Below are 16,814 nucleotides of genomic sequence, written 5' to 3' on the forward strand. Positions count from 1 at the left end.
GATGAGACGGGAGGAGGGGAGAGGATGGAGGTGTACTATTGTTTGGAAGGGGAATCCCCTTCCATAAAGACTTCAGGTACCAAGTCCTTTTCTGGGGTTACTTCCCTTCATTTTTTAATGACACTAGAGTCTTGAGTCACTGCACACCTGTGGCACTAAATATCTGTCCAGAAAGCTCTGTTTTTTCATCTCTAAGATTTCCCTAAAATGAGACACAACATTGTGACTGTAGATGTTGCCAGCATGGCCTGCAACAGCTGTGTCAGGGTGATGTTCATCCATGTTTGCACAGAAGAAAGCAGGAACACTACAGCAGGCCTGTTGGCCCAAACTAGGCAGGTCCTTCACAAACCATCCCACTAACAGAATCGTATTTACCCAACCCAATTTTCAATGCTTCCCGAGCAATAAGCTTTGATGATTCTGTTCACTCATGTGCAAGTCCCACTCAAATCAAATCATGTGTGTGGGGAAGTACCCTGGCTGGTGTACCACCATCACTACCACCCTCTACCACCACCACTTTCATATCTTTCTACAAACTTATTCTTGAATTCTATAGTGTTTCTCACCCTCTTTACCAAACGGCTGGCACTATTATTATTATAATCAAAAAGAAGCGCTAAGCCACAAGTGCTAGGGCTGGCACTAGAAGCTTTCTTTGGGCCCATGGTGGCTTATTTAGCAGTTACAAGTATTAAAAACAATGGAATACAAAATGTATCGCATATACACGTGGAATCATCCTCACTGGCTGGTAAACAATGGCACACTGGCTGTACACGGTGTCTGGGCCGCTTACGGCACGTGGACATGTTCAGGACGAATGACTGAGTTCAGCGTCATTAACCGAGCCAATATTTTGACACAAAAACGTTACTTAATCAGATTATTACTTAATCTGATGAAGTCTTAATCTGGAGGTCCACTGTACAGAGATCATTTACGGCTGGCATCGAGCCAGTAAAGCACCTAAATTACTGGGAATGCCTTCAAGTGTTGAACATGTACTCATTGGAGCGGAGGAGAGATATACATATGTACAGTGGACCCTCCCTTTTTGTCCATCTCCATTTTTATCGACATTTTGGTTCCATTTTCGTTGATGGTATGGAACATCCAGTGCCCAGCGCACAGACAAAGCCGCCTCCCTCATGCATTCTCAGGCAGTGTTGCATGGTTTCTCGGCAAGTGAACATACCCTGCCAGGTCATACGAAACATTTTGTAATAATCCATTGTTTTTGTTCCTTGTTTATTGTGTGCGACTGCTAAATAAGTCACCGTGCCAGTCCTTTGGTAAAGAAAGTGAGGAACATCGTAGAAATGAAAAAAGAAATCTCTTACATACACGATAGTGGCATTTGCAGCTTTATCACCAAAACCAAGCGCTAACCCACTAGGGTCACACAGCGCTCCACTCAACATCTTTAATGCTTGACTGCCCTCCTTGTGAAAAGTAACACCTCTTGACTATTGGTGCCTATTGCATCAATATTAATTTTATGAGTTTATTAACCCTCCAACTTAGACCACCTGTGCTGCATGACTCATACAGGTTTAGCAATTTTTTTATAATAAAAGCCTCTCAAGGAAGGTTCCTTGACATTGGTGAGGGGCTCTTGATCTAGGGAATTGGATGTGCTCCAGTTCCCTGAATTAAGCTTTAATACCTTCCACATCCCCCCCACAGGCACTGTATAATCTTATGGGTTTAACCCCCTGGATTATATTATATAATAAAAGTGTGCTGTACTTTGAGATGTTATTCTTAAGTCAAGGAATTCAAATTTTTCTTGGATTTGGTCTGTGATTTATCATAACCAAGCACTAAACCTGCAAGGGTCATCTTTATATGAAGTTTCATCATTGTTTAAGTTGGAAGTCTTTTCCAGTGTGCCTTATTCCAATACAAATTGTCAGTATGGCCTGCATGTTTTTTTTTGTAGTCACAGGGCTTGATGCTCTATCATTTAAGCTATTCTTATGTTTTCCCTATTCCAGCTCATTTTCCTTGACCATACATGTATTTATTACATTTGGCAAGAAGTGCTTAACCCATAGGGATCATACAGCACCTGGGGAATGGAGGGCATCAGGTTTAATCCAAGGGAACAAGAGCCAATTCATTGGACCATTAGCTCATTAGAATAAAGAAACTGCCCTTTAGGGGTGACCTTTTCAGCTTGCTTAATGTCATGGAAATCCACCATCATGTGGGAAAGCACTAAACCTGTAAGGCCCTTTCAGGATGCCTCTTAAGTACTGCTTCCTTATTATAACTAAACACTAAACCCATAAGGGTCATACAGCACTGCACTGCTTCCTTAACCATGTGTAGATCTGTCACTGATGCCAGTGTTGCTCATGTAGACCTACATTTCAAGCACAGCTCCCTCGTTATTATTATTATTATAATCAAAAAGAAGCGCTAAGCCACAAGGGCTATACAGCGCTGCAGGGTAGGGAAGGAAGCAAGGGAATTGGATGGCAGAAGGGAGGGGGGATGATCAGCAGGTTACAGAAAACAGCGGGGCAGGGGATAGTACGGGGGTAGAGGGTAGCAAGAGATACAAGTAGAAAGGGCTGAAAGTATCAGAATTTGTGAAGTAAGTCAGTCGTTGTCAAAAAGTCAATGAGAGAGTCCGGATGAAAGGTGGGTCCATCAGCGAGAAGGGAAGGTAAAGAGAGAGCAGCGGGGCGAAGACGACGACAGAGGTAAATTCTGCGTGCTCGTTGATAAAGTGGGCAGTCCAACAGAATGTGGCTGACTGATAATGGAGCTTGGCAATTCTCACAGAGAGGAGCAAGACGCCTCTCCATGAGATATCCATGAGTAAGACGAGTATGGCCAATGCGAAGACGGGAGAGAGTAGTCTCCCAACCTCGACACTGGTGATAAGAAGACGGCCAGTAACCTATACTCGGTTTAATAGACTGAAGTTTGTTGCCGAGCATAGTAGACCAACGTTGTTGCCAACGGGTGTGAAGGTGGGAAGATATTACAGCAAAATAGTCCGTACATGGAATACCTCTATAAGAAACTGGTAGGTCATGTACTGCTGACCGCGCAGCAGTGTCTGCCTGTTCATTGCCCTGTACGTCAACATGACCAGGGACCCAACAAAAAACAATATCTTTATGCTTAGTAAAGATGCGGCGTAGCCAAAGTTGGATACGGAGGACTAAGGGGTGAGGTGTATCAAATTTTTGTATAGCCTGTAAAGCACTAAGGGAGTCTGAGACAACCACAAATGATGACACAGGCATAGATGCAATACGGATAAGTGCTGTAAGGATGGCATATAATTCAGCAGTAAAAATACTAGCTGAAGATAGTAAATGCCCTTGTACGACGCTGTCCGGAAACACTGCTGCGAATCCTACGCCGTCAGAAGACTTAGAGCCATCTGTGTACACAGCAATGGCATGAGAATGAGAGTGAAAGTGGTCAAGAAAAAGAGAGCGGGAAGCGACCGTAGACAGTTGGGCTTTCGAGCAAGGGAGGGAGAAAGAACAGACTCGAACAGCTGGAACTTCCCAGGGGGGTAGGGAAAAGTGAGATGCTACATGTACATAGAAAGGTGGTAGTTGAAGAGAAGACAAGAGCGAATGAAGGCGAAGAGAGAAGGGATGGAGTAAGCAGGGGCGGCGAACAAATAAAGAATGTCTACTAATATCAGTGACCATTCTATAAATGGAAGGATTGCGGAGATCATGAGAGCGTACATAGTAGCGCAGGCAATGGGCATCACGGCGATCGGATAAGGATGGAACGTTCGCTTCTGCATAGAGGCTTTCGACAGGGGAAGAGCGAAAAGCACCAAGGCATAAACGTAATCCTTGGTGATGAATGGGGTTAAGGCTAGAGAGAGTAGCAGGAGATGCCGCTGAATAGATCTGGTCACCATAATCAAGTTTCGATAAAATAAGGGTGGAATGTAGGTGAAGGAGGGTTCGACGATCAGCTCCCCACGAAAGATGAGCAAGGGTTTTAAGAAGGTTCAGCCGGCTGTGACAAGTTGCCTTCAGGGAGGTAATGTGAGGTTTCCAGGATAACCTACGATCAAAGAGGAGGCCCAGAAACTTGACTGTATCACGTTCAGGGATACGTGAGCCATAGAGGTACAAAGGATGATCAGAGATGACAGAGCGTCTAGTGAAAGTGATTTGGTGGGTTTTAGTGCTGGAAAATTTAAACCCATGTGTGGTGGCCCAATTGGAAACACGGTCGACTGCATGCTGGAGAGAAACTGTAAGGAGGTGACAGTCAGCGCCTGCACAGGCAATAGCGAAGTCATCAACATAGAGTGATGACCAAATATTTGATGGAAGACTAGAGGCCAAATCATTAATAGCAAGGAGAAAAAGTGTTGTGCTCAGAACACATCCCTGGGGGACACCTTCAGCTTGGACAAAGTCCGGGGAGAGCACATTATTAACCCGAACACGGAAATGCCTGTCAGTTAAAAAGTTCTTAAGGAAGGATGGTAGATTGCCTCGAAGGCCTAAGGAGTGGGCTTGGGCTAAAATATCATACCTCCAAGTTGTGTCATATGCCTTCTCAAGGTCAAAAAATATGGCAATAACCGAGTGGTTATTCGCAAAGGCATTACATACGTATCCAAGCGCAGTAAGGGGTCTATGGTAGAACGTCCCTTACGAAAGCCATATTGACGAGTGGAGAGACTGTTGTGTGTCTCTAAATACCACACTAAACGTCTATTTACTAGACGTTCCATTACTTTGCAAACTGCACTGGTAAGAGCAATGGGACGATAGTGGGAGGTTTCATGTCCCGTAGTGCCTGGTTTGCGGAAAGGGAGAACAATGGCGGATTTCCACAGCTGTGGATTATTATTATAATCAAAAAGAAGCGCTAAGCCACAAGGGCTATACAGCGCTGCAGGGTAGGGAAGGAAGCAAGGGAATTGGATGGCAGAAGGGAGGGGGGATGATCAGCAGGTTACAGAAAACAGCGGGGCGGGGGATAGTACGGGGGTAGAGGGTAGCAAGAGATACAAGTAGAAAGGGCTGAAAGTATCAGAATTTGTGAAGTAAGTCAGTCGTTGTCAAAAAGTCAATGAGAGAGTCCGGATGAAAGGTGGGTCCATCAGCGAGAAGGGAAGGTAAAGAGAGAGCAGCGGGGCGAAGACGACGACAGAGGTAAATTCTGCGTGCTCGTTGATAAAGTGGGCAGTCCAACAGAATGTGGCTGACTGATAATGGAGCTTGGCAATTCTCACAGAGAGGAGCAAGACGCCTCTCCATGAGATATCCATGAGTAAGACGAGTATGGCCAATGCGAAGACGGGAGAGAGTAGTCTCCCAACCTCGACACTGGTGATAAGAAGACGGCCAGTAACCTATACTCGGTTTAATAGACTGAAGTTTGTTGCCGAGCATAGTAGACCAACGTTGTTGCCAACGGGTGTGAAGGTGGGAAGATATTACAGCAAAATAGTCCGTACATGGAATACCTCTATAAGAAACTGGTAGGTCATGTACTGCTGACCGCGCAGCAGTGTCTGCCTGTTCATTGCCCTGTACGTCAACATGACCAGGGACCCAACAAAAAACAATATCTTTATGCTTAGTAAAGATGCGGCGTAGCCAAAGTTGGATACGGAGGACTAAGGGGTGAGGTGTATCAAATTTTTGTATAGCCTGTAAAGCACTAAGGGAGTCTGAGACAACCACAAATGATGACACAGGCATAGATGCAATACGGATAAGTGCTGTAAGGATGGCATATAATTCAGCAGTAAAAATACTAGCTGAAGATAGTAAATGCCCTTGTACGACGCTGTCCGGAAACACTGCTGCGAATCCTACGCCGTCAGAAGACTTAGAGCCATCTGTGTACACAGCAATGGCATGAGAATGAGAGTGAAAGTGGTCAAGAAAAAGAGAGCGGGAAGCGACCGTAGACAGTTGGGCTTTCGAGCAAGGGAGGGAGAAAGAACAGACTCGAACAGCTGGAACTTCCCAGGGGGGTAGGGAAAAGTGAGATGCTACATGTACATAGAAAGGTGGTAGTTGAAGAGAAGACAAGAGCGAATGAAGGCGAAGAGAGAAGGGACGGAGTAAGCAGGGGCGGCGAACAAATAAAGAATGTCTACTAATATCAGTGACCATTCTATAAATGGAAGGATTGCGGAGATCATGAGAGCGTACATAGTAGCGCAGGCAATGGGCATCACGGCGATCGGATAAGGATGGAACGTTCGCTTCTGCATAGAGGCTTTCGACAGGGGAAGAGCGAAAAGCACCAAGGCATAAACGTAATCCTTGGTGATGAATGGGGTTAAGGCTAGAGAGAGTAGCAGGAGATGCCGCTGAATAGATCTGGTCACCATAATCAAGTTTCGATAAAATAAGGGTGGAATGTAGGTGAAGGAGGGTTCGACGATCAGCTCCCCACGAAAGATGAGCAAGGGTTTTAAGAAGGTTCAGCCGGCTGTGACAAGTTGCCTTCAGAGAGGTAATGTGAGGTTTCCAGGATAACCTACGATCAAAGAGGAGGCCCAGAAACTTTACTGTATCACGTTCAGGGATACGTGAGCCATAGAGGTACAAAGGATGATCAGAGATGACAGAGCGTCTAGTGAAAGTGATTTGGTGGGTTTTAGTGCTGGAAAATTTAAACCCATGTGTGGTGGCCCAATTGGAAACACGGTCGACTGCATGCTGGAGAGAAACTGTAAGGAGGTGACAGTCAGCGCCTGCACAGGCAATAGCGAAGTCATCAACATAGAGTGATGACCAAATATTTGATGGAAGACTAGAGGCCAAATCATTAATAGCAAGGAGAAAAAGTGTTGTGCTCAGAACACATCCCTGGGGGACACCTTCAGCTTGGACAAAGTCCGGGGAGAGCACATTATTAACCCGAACACGGAAATGCCTGTCAGTTAAAAAGTTCTTAAGGAAGGATGGTAGATTGCCTCGAAGGCCTAAGGAGTGGGCTTGGGCTAAAATATTATACCTCCAAGTTGTGTCATATGCTTTCTCAAGGTCAAAAAATATGGCAATAACTGAGTGGTTATTCGCAAAGGCATTACGAACATACGTATCCAAGCGCAGTAAGGGGTCTATGGTAGAACGTCCCTTACGAAAGCCATATTGACGAGTGGAGAGACTGTTGTGTGTCTCTAAATACCACACTAAACGTCTATTTACTAGACGTTCCATTACTTTGCAAACTGCACTGGTAAGAGCAATGGGACGATAGTGGGAGGTTTCATGTCCCGTAGTGCCTGGTTTGCGGAAAGGGAGAACAATGGCGGATTTCCACAGCTGTGGAAGAACTCCTTGTGACCAAATAAGATTGTAAAGGCGTAATAGGACTGCAAGGGCTGACTGATGTAAATGTTGTAGCATACGAATATGAATGTCGTCGGGCCCAGCTGCCGATGATCGACAAGCTGAGAGTGTTGCCTCCAGTTCTTGAAGTGTAAAAGGCACATTATACTGTTCTTCTCTGAGAGAAGAAAAGTCCAAAGGTGCTAACTCTCTGGCAGACTTTGAGGAAAGAAATGAGGGGCATAGATGGAGTCCCTGAGAAATACGGACCAGATGATTGCCAATTTCATTGGCAACATCTAGTGGGTTTGCTATATCAACACCGGCAACCCGCAGAACAGGAGCCGGGTCAGGAGAATATTTACCACTCAGTTTTCGTACTTTTTTCCAGACTGCACTCATAGAGGAAGCAGAGGTGATGGTGGAGACATAATCTCGCCAGCAAGTGCGTTTAGCGTCACGGATGACACGGCGAGCGATCGCACGCTTCTGTTTAAAATCAAGGAGTCGCTCTGTGGTTCTATTGTACCGGTACCTGCCCCATGCAGCGCGTTTCAAACGTACTGCACGAGCACAAGCAGGAGACCACCAAGGCACGCATTTCTGAGAATGCCTGCCCGAAGTTTGGGGTATAGAATGAGAAGCTGCGGTGAAAACGGAGGACGAGAAGAGGTGTAAAAGCTCATCGATGGAGGATGAAGAAGGAACCTCTTTAAAAACAGTCAGGTGTGAGTAAAGGTTCCAATTTGCCCGATTAAATTGCCAGCGTGGGGTGCGAAGAGGTGGCGAATATGAAGGGGAAGTAAGAATGATTGGGAAATGATCACTGTCATGTAAGTCCGGGAGAACAGACCAAGTAAAGTCTAATGCGGCGGAGGAAGAGCAAACTGAGAGATCTATGCAAGAGAGAGTATGAGTCCGAGGATCAAAATGGGTGTGAGTACCTGTATTTAAAACATGGAGGGGGTGGGTGGCAAGAAAAGCCTCTAACTGAATTCCACGGGAATCACAGTGAGACCCTCCCCAGAGGAAATGGTGGGCATTAAAATCACCAAGTAACAGAATCGGTGGCGGTAATGACGAAACAAGGAAGGCAAAATCCGGAATAGATAATGCCCGAGAAGGAGAGAGATATAAAGAACAGAGCGTATACCACCTATGTAAGTGGATACGGGCTGCTGTGTAATGCAGCGAAGTATGAATAAATAGCTGATGGTACGGAATATCAGTGCGGAGAAGAAGGGCACTTTCATTAAAGGTCCCATCAGGAAAAGGATCTGAAGAATACAATAAATTATAGCCTGAGATGTGAGAAATAACAGCAGAGTGTAATTTTGGTTCCTGTAAGCAAACACCAACAGGGGCAAACTGGGAGAGTAACATCTGAAGCTCACCCCGATTACCCCTGAGGCCGCGTATATTCCACTGTAAAAAGGCCATGATTGGCAATGATAAAGATACTTGAAATCCGCAGGTAAGGGTTCCTACGGACTAGAAGGGTTAGAAAAGTCCACATGCGGAGGCAGTGGAAAATGTTCAAGCAGCGAAGGAACGGTGCGCTGTGAAGAAAGGAGTTGCGCAGATGGAGCAGAGGAGAGAGAAAGAGCGGAAGGTGGATCAGTGTCCATTGATGGTTTGGTCTCTGCAATATATTCAGAGATTGCTTCAAGTGTTTCGGAATTCAAAGATGTCGTATGGGAGACAATATTGGGAATGGTAGGGGGAGGATGAGTAAAGATTGGAACTGTATTGGACTGTACCAAGGTAGGGGGGGGCGAAAGGGTGGAGGGAACTGGAGAAGCGTGGCAGGGGACAGAAGAGACAGGAACCTGGGAGGTGGCAGAAGAGGAAGAAACTTGGGAGGGAACAGGGGAGGAAGGTACATTACGAGGAGGAGGGTGAACCTCTGCACTTGTAACTGAGCCAGTGAGAGGGGAAGAACTAGGGACAGAGACAGGGAGGGTAAAATGAGGAGGTGGAAGATGGGTAGGAGGTGTTACCGGACCTTTTTTTGACTTTTGAGAAGTAGAGGGACGATTGGGAAGAGGTGTCGTACGAGGTCTCGTCGATACTGAGGCTTGTAAGAGAGAACTCGAAGAAGCGAGATTAGACTGAGGCGTTGAAGTAGGGACGTCTGAGCCGAGGACAGCAAAAGGATTAGATACAGGAGTGATTATGGGAGAGGTAACCACAGAGGTGGGTGTAGAAGATGGGATACCAGAAGTGGGGGGACGTTTTGAAACACGGGAATAAGAAACACGTGGGAGTCTCCCTTGGAGGCGGAGATGAGAAACTGCCATGGCATAAGGGAGACCTTCTGTCTCTTTGAGGTAACGGATTTCCCGCTCGTTTAAATAGACCTGACAACGGCGAGAGTACGAAGGGTGAGCCTCATGACAGTTAAGGCAAGAGGGAGATCGATTGCAAGACGTATTAGAATGGTCATCGGCACCACAGACTGGGCATTCGGCGATAGATCTGCAATATTTCGCTGGATGGCCAAATCGCCAGCAATTTCTACACTGTTGTGGTGTAGGGATCACCTTTCGAACTTGTAACCGATGTCCTGCTATATAAACGGAGGATGGGAGTTCTCGGCTGTCAAAAGTTAAACGAGCCACATTGCTAGGGTATCGTCTCCGCCCACGGGCAGGAAGAACGTAAGTGTCTACCTTGAGGATTGGGAGATCTTGGAGTTCCAGCTGTTCTAGAATGTCGGTGCCACATGTCTGGAAATTTTGTTGAACTATGGTATGGGGCAGAATAACGGTACCACTACAAGAATTGAGGGAATGATGTTTTTCAAGGGTGACAGGAACAGTATCTATATGGGAAAGACGAGAGAGCTCACGAGCCTGGGTAGCATTCTGTACGGTAATGATGCGCGTACCGCTCTTAAGAGCATGAAAAGAAATATCTTTACCAACATGGCGTAGGAGTGCCTTGCCAATACTATGGTCAGAAAGATAGGCAGTAGAGGAAGTTGGTCGTAAAGTGAAGAATTTAGTCCACTGTTCAGTCTGAAACTGAGCGTGGAAAGGTAGTGAAGGACGTGTCGATCGTTTCTGAGAAGAACGAGAAGGTGAAGGTGGAGAAGTATCATCAGCAGGTAATTGTCGTTGACGTTTAGGCGTGGGACCAGAGTTGGTCCGACGTGGAACGGGTCGGCGATTTGAAAATTGCCGCACCGTAGAGGGAGAGGCCGGAAGCATAGTCAGAGGAGAGCGAAGGTCTGATAAATCGAAGGAGTCAGTCGAGGCCTCAGTACCTGAAGCGGGTGAGGAAACAGCACCGGCAATAGGTACAGAGGCATGAGGAATGTCTGAAGAGTGGTCCAAAGACGAGGCGGGGTCTGAACGGGGTGCGGTATCAAGAAGGGGCCCGGGGGTACCAGGTTCATGGACTAGGGCTGCCATGGTTAGGTTACTTCTTTCTTTTTGTTTTTAAGAAAAAAAAAGAAAGAAGAAAAGAAAATAAAAATAAAAAAAAGAAAAAAAAAGGGGGGACCGGGGAGGGATAGTTCCTAGGAGGAATGAAAGGGCCAGAAATCTCCCTCCGCGCCCAAGAGGACTCGACACCGCTAGTAGCGCAGATGCAGCATGGAACCCGTGCCATACCCTACCCTTCATGCCAGTAAACCAGCAATCTGGGATAGCAACCTCACATCTGCCGAGCTACCTCGGTGGACAAAAGAGAGGGCGGCCGGATATCCGCCACAAAGCATACCTCCTTCAGCCACCACCCCCGGAATCCGAAAGGTGGCTTCCAGAGATACACCCGTCGCCCAAAAGACACCCAAAGCTACTCCGGGATACCGGAGAGGGATCGGGACATCCCTAGGCAATCCAGATTCCACGGCAAACTACGCCACCGCCAAGAAACCTCAACGGAATGGGATGGACCCCGGTGTCCTTTCCCCTACCTAGGAACTAGCGCGCCTGTGGGAGAAATCACGAAGGCTAAAAAGAGGAAGGGCAAAAGGGAGGGGTGAGGAGGAGGAGGAGGAATGGAAAAAGGGGAGGATGGGGAGGATGGGATAGGGGAGGGGAGAATGGGGGGTAATTAGGTTCGGTCTGAGGAAGAAGACCGACAGGGCTAATTCCTCAGACCAAGAGCCTCTTCACCACGCCAAGGAGCCCCCCTTGAAGAGGCCACAGCTGTGGAAGAACTCCTTGTGACCAAATAAGATTGTAAAGGCGTAATAGGACTGCAAGGGCTGACTGATGTAAATGTTGTAGCATACGAATATGAATGTCGTCGGGCCCAGCTGCCGATGATCGACAAGCTGAGAGTGTTGCCTCCAGTTCTTGAAGTGTAAAAGGCACATTATACTGTTCTTCTCTGAGAGAAGAAAAGTCCAAGGGTGCTAACTCTCTGGCAGACTTTGAGGAAAGAAATGAGGGGCATAGATGGAGTCCCTGAGAAATACGGACCAGATGATTGCCAATTTCATTGGCAACATCTAGTGGGTTTGCTATATCAACACCGGCAACCCGCAGAACAGGAGCCGGGTCAGGAGAATATTTACCACTCAGTTTTCGTACTTTTTTCCCAGACTGCACTCATAGAGGAAGCAGAGGTGATGGTGGAGACAATCTCGCCAGCAAGTGCGTTTAGCGTCACGGATGACACGGCGAGCGATCGCACGCTTCTGTTTAAAATCAAGGAGTCGCTCTGTGGTTCTATTGTACCGGTACCTGCCCCATGCAGCGCGTTTCAAACGTACTGCACGAGCACAAGCAGGAGACCACCAAGGCACGCATTTCTGAGAATGCCTGCCCGAAGTTTGGGGTATAGAATGAGAAGCTGCGGTGAAAACGGAGGACGAGAAGAGGTGTAAAAGCTCATCGATGGAGGACGAAGAAGGAACCTCTTTAAAAACAGTCAGGTGTGAGTAAAGGTTCCAATTTGCCCGATTAAATTGCCAGCGTGGGGTGCGAAGAGGTGGCGTATATGAAGGGGAAGTAAGAATGATTGGGAAATGATCACTGTCATGTAAGTCCGGGAGAACAGACCAAGTAAAGTCTAATGCGGCGGAGGAAGAGCAAACTGAGAGATCGATGCAAGAGAGAGTATGAGTCCGAGGATCAAAATGGGTGTGAGTACCTGTATTTAAAACATGGAGGGGGTGGGTGGCAAGAAAAGCCTCTAACTGAATTCCACGGGAATCACAGTGAGACCCTCCCCAGAGGAAATGGTGGGCATTAAAATCACCAAGTAACAGAATCGGTGGCGGTAATGACGAAACAAGGAAGGCAAAATCCGGAATAGATAATGCCCGAGAAGGAGAGAGATATAAAGAACAGAGCGTATACCACCTATGTAAGTGGATACGGGCTGCTGTGTAATGCAGCGAAGTATGAATAAATAGCTGATGGTACGGAATATCAGTGCGGAGAAGAAGGGCACTTTCATTAAAGGTCCCATCAGGAAAAGGATCTGAAGAATACAATAAATTATAGCCTGAGATGTGAGAAATAACAGCAGAGTGTAATTTTGGTTCCTGTAAGCAAACACCAACAGGGGCAAACTGGGAGAGTAACATCTGAAGCTCACCCCGATTACCCCTGAGGCCGCGTATATTCCACTGTAAAAAGGCCATGATTGGCAATGATAAAGATACTTGAAATCCGCAGGTAAGGGTTCCTACGGACTAGAAGGGTTAGAAAAGTCCACATGCGGAGGCAGTGGAAAATGTTCAAGCAGCGAAGGAACGGTGCGCTGTGAAGAAAGGAGTTGCGCAGATGGAGCAGAGGAGAGAGAAAGAGCGGAAGGTGGATCAGTGTCCATTGATGGTTTGGTCTCTGCAATATATTCAGAGATTGCTTCAAGTGTTTCGGAATTCAGAGATGTCGTATGGGAGACAATATTGGGAATGGTAGGGGGAGGATGAGTAAAGATTGGAACTGTATTGGACTGTACCAAGGTAGGGGGGGGCGAAAGGGTGGAGGGAACTGGAGAAGCGTGGCAGGGGACAGAAGAGACAGGAACCTGGGAGGTGGCAGAAGAGGAAGGAACTTGGGAGGGAACAGGGGAGGAAGGTACATTACGAGGAGGAGGGTGAACCTCTGCACTTGTAACTGAGCCAGTGAGAGGGGAAGAACTAGGGACAGAGACAGGGAGGGTAAAATGAGGAGGTGGAAGATGGGTAGGAGGTGTTACCGGACCTTTTTTTGACTTTTGAGAAGTAGAGGGACGATTGGGAAGAGGTGTCGTACGAGGTCTCGTCGATACGGAGGCTTGTAAGAGAGAACTCGAAGAAGCGAGATTAGACTGAGGCGTTGAGGTAGGGACGTCTGAGCCGAGGACAGCAAAAGGATTAGATACAGGAGTGATTATGGGAGAGGTAACCACAGAGGTGGGTGTAGAAGATGGGATACCAGAAGTGGGGGGACGTTTTGAAACACGGGAATAAGAAACACGTGGGAGTCTCCCTTGGAGGCGGAGATGAGAAACTGCCATGGCATAAGGGAGACCTTCTGTCTCTTTGAGGTAACGGATTTCCCGCTCGTTTAAATAGACCTGACAGCGGCGAGAGTACGAAGGGTGAGCCTCATGACAGTTAAGGCAAGAGGGAGATCGATTGCAAGACGTATTAGAATGGTCATCGGCACCACAGACTGGGCATTCGGCGATAGATCTGCAATATTTCGCTGGATGGCCAAATCGCCAGCAATTTCTACACTGTTGTGGTGTAGGGATCACCTTTCGAACTTGTAACCGATGTCCTGCTATATAAACGGAGGATGGGAGTTCTCGGCTGTCAAAAGTTAAACGAGCCACATTGCTAGGGTATCGTCTCCGCCCACGGGCAGGAAGAACGTAAGTGTCTACCTTGAGGATTGGGAGATCTTGGAGTTCCAGCTGTTCTAGAATGTCGGTGCCACATGTCTGGAAATTTTGTTGAACTATGGTATGGGGCAGAATAACGGTACCACTACAAGAATTGAGGGAATGATGTTTTTCAAGGGTGACAGGAACAGTATCTATATGGGAAAGACGAGAGAGCTCACGAGCCTGGGTAGCATTCTGTACGGTAATGATGCGCGTACCGCTCTTAAGAGCATGAAAAGAAATATCTTTACCAACATGGCGTAGGAGTGCCTTGCCAATACTATGGTCAGAAAGATAGGCAGTAGAGGAAGTTGGTCGTAAAGTGAAGAATTTAGTCCACTGTTCAGTCTGAAACTGAGCGTGGAAAGGTAGTGAAGGACGTGTCGATCGTTTCTGAGAAGAACGAGAAGGTGAAGGTGGAGAAGTATCATCAGCAGGTAATTGTCGTTGACGTTTAGGCGTGGGACCAGAGTTGGTCCGACGTGGAACGGGTCGGCGATTTGAAAATTGCCGCAAGCATAGTCAGAGGAGAGCGAAGGTCTGATAAATCGAAGGAGTCAGTCGAGGCCTCAGTACCTGAAGCGGGTGAGGAAACAGCACCGGCAATAGGTACAGAGGCATGAGGAATGTCTGAAGAGTGGTCCAAAGACGAGGCGGGGTCAGAACGGGGTGCGGTATCAAGAAGGGGCCCGGGGGTACCAGGTTCATGGACTAGGGCTGCCATGGTTAGGTTACTTCTTTCTTTTTGTTTTTAAGAAAAAAAAAGAAGAAAAGAAAATAAAAATAAAAAAAAGAAAAAAAAAGGGGGGACCAGGGAGGGATAGTTCCTAGGAGGAATGAAAGGGCCAGAAATCTCCCTCCGCGCCCAAGAGGACTCGACACCGCTAGTAGCGCAGATGCAGCATGGAACCCGTGCCATACCCTACCCTTCATGCCAGTAAACCAGCAATCTGGGATAGCAACCTCACATCTGCCGAGCTACCTCGGTGGACAAAAGAGAGGGCGGCCGGATATCCGCCACAAAGCATACCTCCTTCAGCCACCACCCCCGGAATCCGAAAGGTGGCTTCCAGAGATACACCCGTCGCCCAAAAGACACCCAAAGCTACTCCGGGATACCGGAGAGGGATCGGGACATCCCTAGGCAATCCAGATTCCACGGCAAACTACGCCACCGCCAAGAAACCTCAACGGAATGGGATGGACCCCGGTGTCCTTTCCCCTACCTAGGAACTAGCGCGCCTGTGGGAGAAATCACGAAGGCTAAAAAGAGGAAGGGCAAAAGGGAGGGGTGAGGAGGAGGAGGAGGAAAGGAAAAAGGGGAGGATGGGGAGGATGGGATAGGGGAGGGGAGAATGGGGGGTAATTAGGTTCGGTCTGAGGAAGAAGACCGACAGGGCTAATTCCTCAGACCAAGAGCCTCTTCACCACGCCAAGGAGCCCCCCTTGAAGAGGAGCTCCCTCGTTATTATCACAACTAACACTAAATCCATAAATGACTGACAACCCTTAAGTATGCCATGAATGGTAAATTTTGGCCAAGACATGAAAGAAGTGTACGTTATTATAATCAAAGAGCACTAAACCACAAGGGCTAACAAGTATACAGCTATTGTACACAGCATAACCCCCCCCCCAAAGCATTGTATTATGAAATAAAAATTCTAACCTTGTGCTTGGTTTAAAAAAGCAACTTGGAGGAGTTTCCTGTCATGCACTTATTGGCTATTTCTAGGCATCACTTGATAAAACGATGGACATGCTAGTGAAGTAGTGATGATTTTGATAGTTTCAGACAGGAAGTAGCTCAAGACTTCAAATTGGCAGAAATATAATTTTTGGCAATTTTCCCGAGGAAGGGAACCCCCCCCCCCCTCCGTTTTTTTTAACTGTACTAGAACAGCTTAAACCATGACCAATCATTTTTTATGTATCCACGAAATTGAGTAAAACTTGCATATTTTTTTTTTTTTTTTTTTTATGAATTCAAAATGGAGAGCAAGTGTTACACAGGAAAGGCTTGGGGATATTATTAACAGAAAGGATACTTTAGTAGCTGAAATATCTAGTGTTAATTTTGGACCAAATTTGAATTTTAACTTCATAAAACTGGTTAAATTAATTACAGACTTCTGCAAACATTATAGGTATCTTTGATAGCTGATTATAATCATGGGGGAGCAGTAAACCTGTAGGGATTATACATCACCTGTGGGGAAGGGGGAATCAACAGTATTCAGGCTCAGTTCAGGAATTGGAGCACAGATCCAATTCCCTAGATCAAGAGCCCCTCACCAGCATCAAGTAATCTCCCTTGAGGGGCTTTGATGGCTGAATGGGAAGTTTCTTATGCTCAGTTGATAGAATGGAAAGCAAAATACCTATGAATTGGGTCAAACTGAGCACTGGAATCAACTTAAAATAGGACAAGTGGGTGAAATTGATAATGCATAAATTGTGCCTAGTGCCATTTTTTCCACCTATCTAACCTGGAGTTTACCTGGAGAGAGTTTCGGGGGTCAACGCCCCCGCGGCCCGGTCTGTGACCAGGCCTCCTGGTGGATCAGCGCCTGATCAACCAGGCTGTTGCTGCTGGCTGCACGCAAGCCAACGTACGAGCCACAGCCCGGCTGATCAGGAACTGACTTTAGGTGCTTGTCCAGTGCCAGCTTGAAG

This window comes from Cherax quadricarinatus, chromosome 7, assembly GCF_038502225.1.
Source record: "Cherax quadricarinatus isolate ZL_2023a chromosome 7, ASM3850222v1, whole genome shotgun sequence".
Classification (NCBI taxonomy): Eukaryota; Metazoa; Arthropoda; class Malacostraca; order Decapoda; family Parastacidae; genus Cherax; species Cherax quadricarinatus.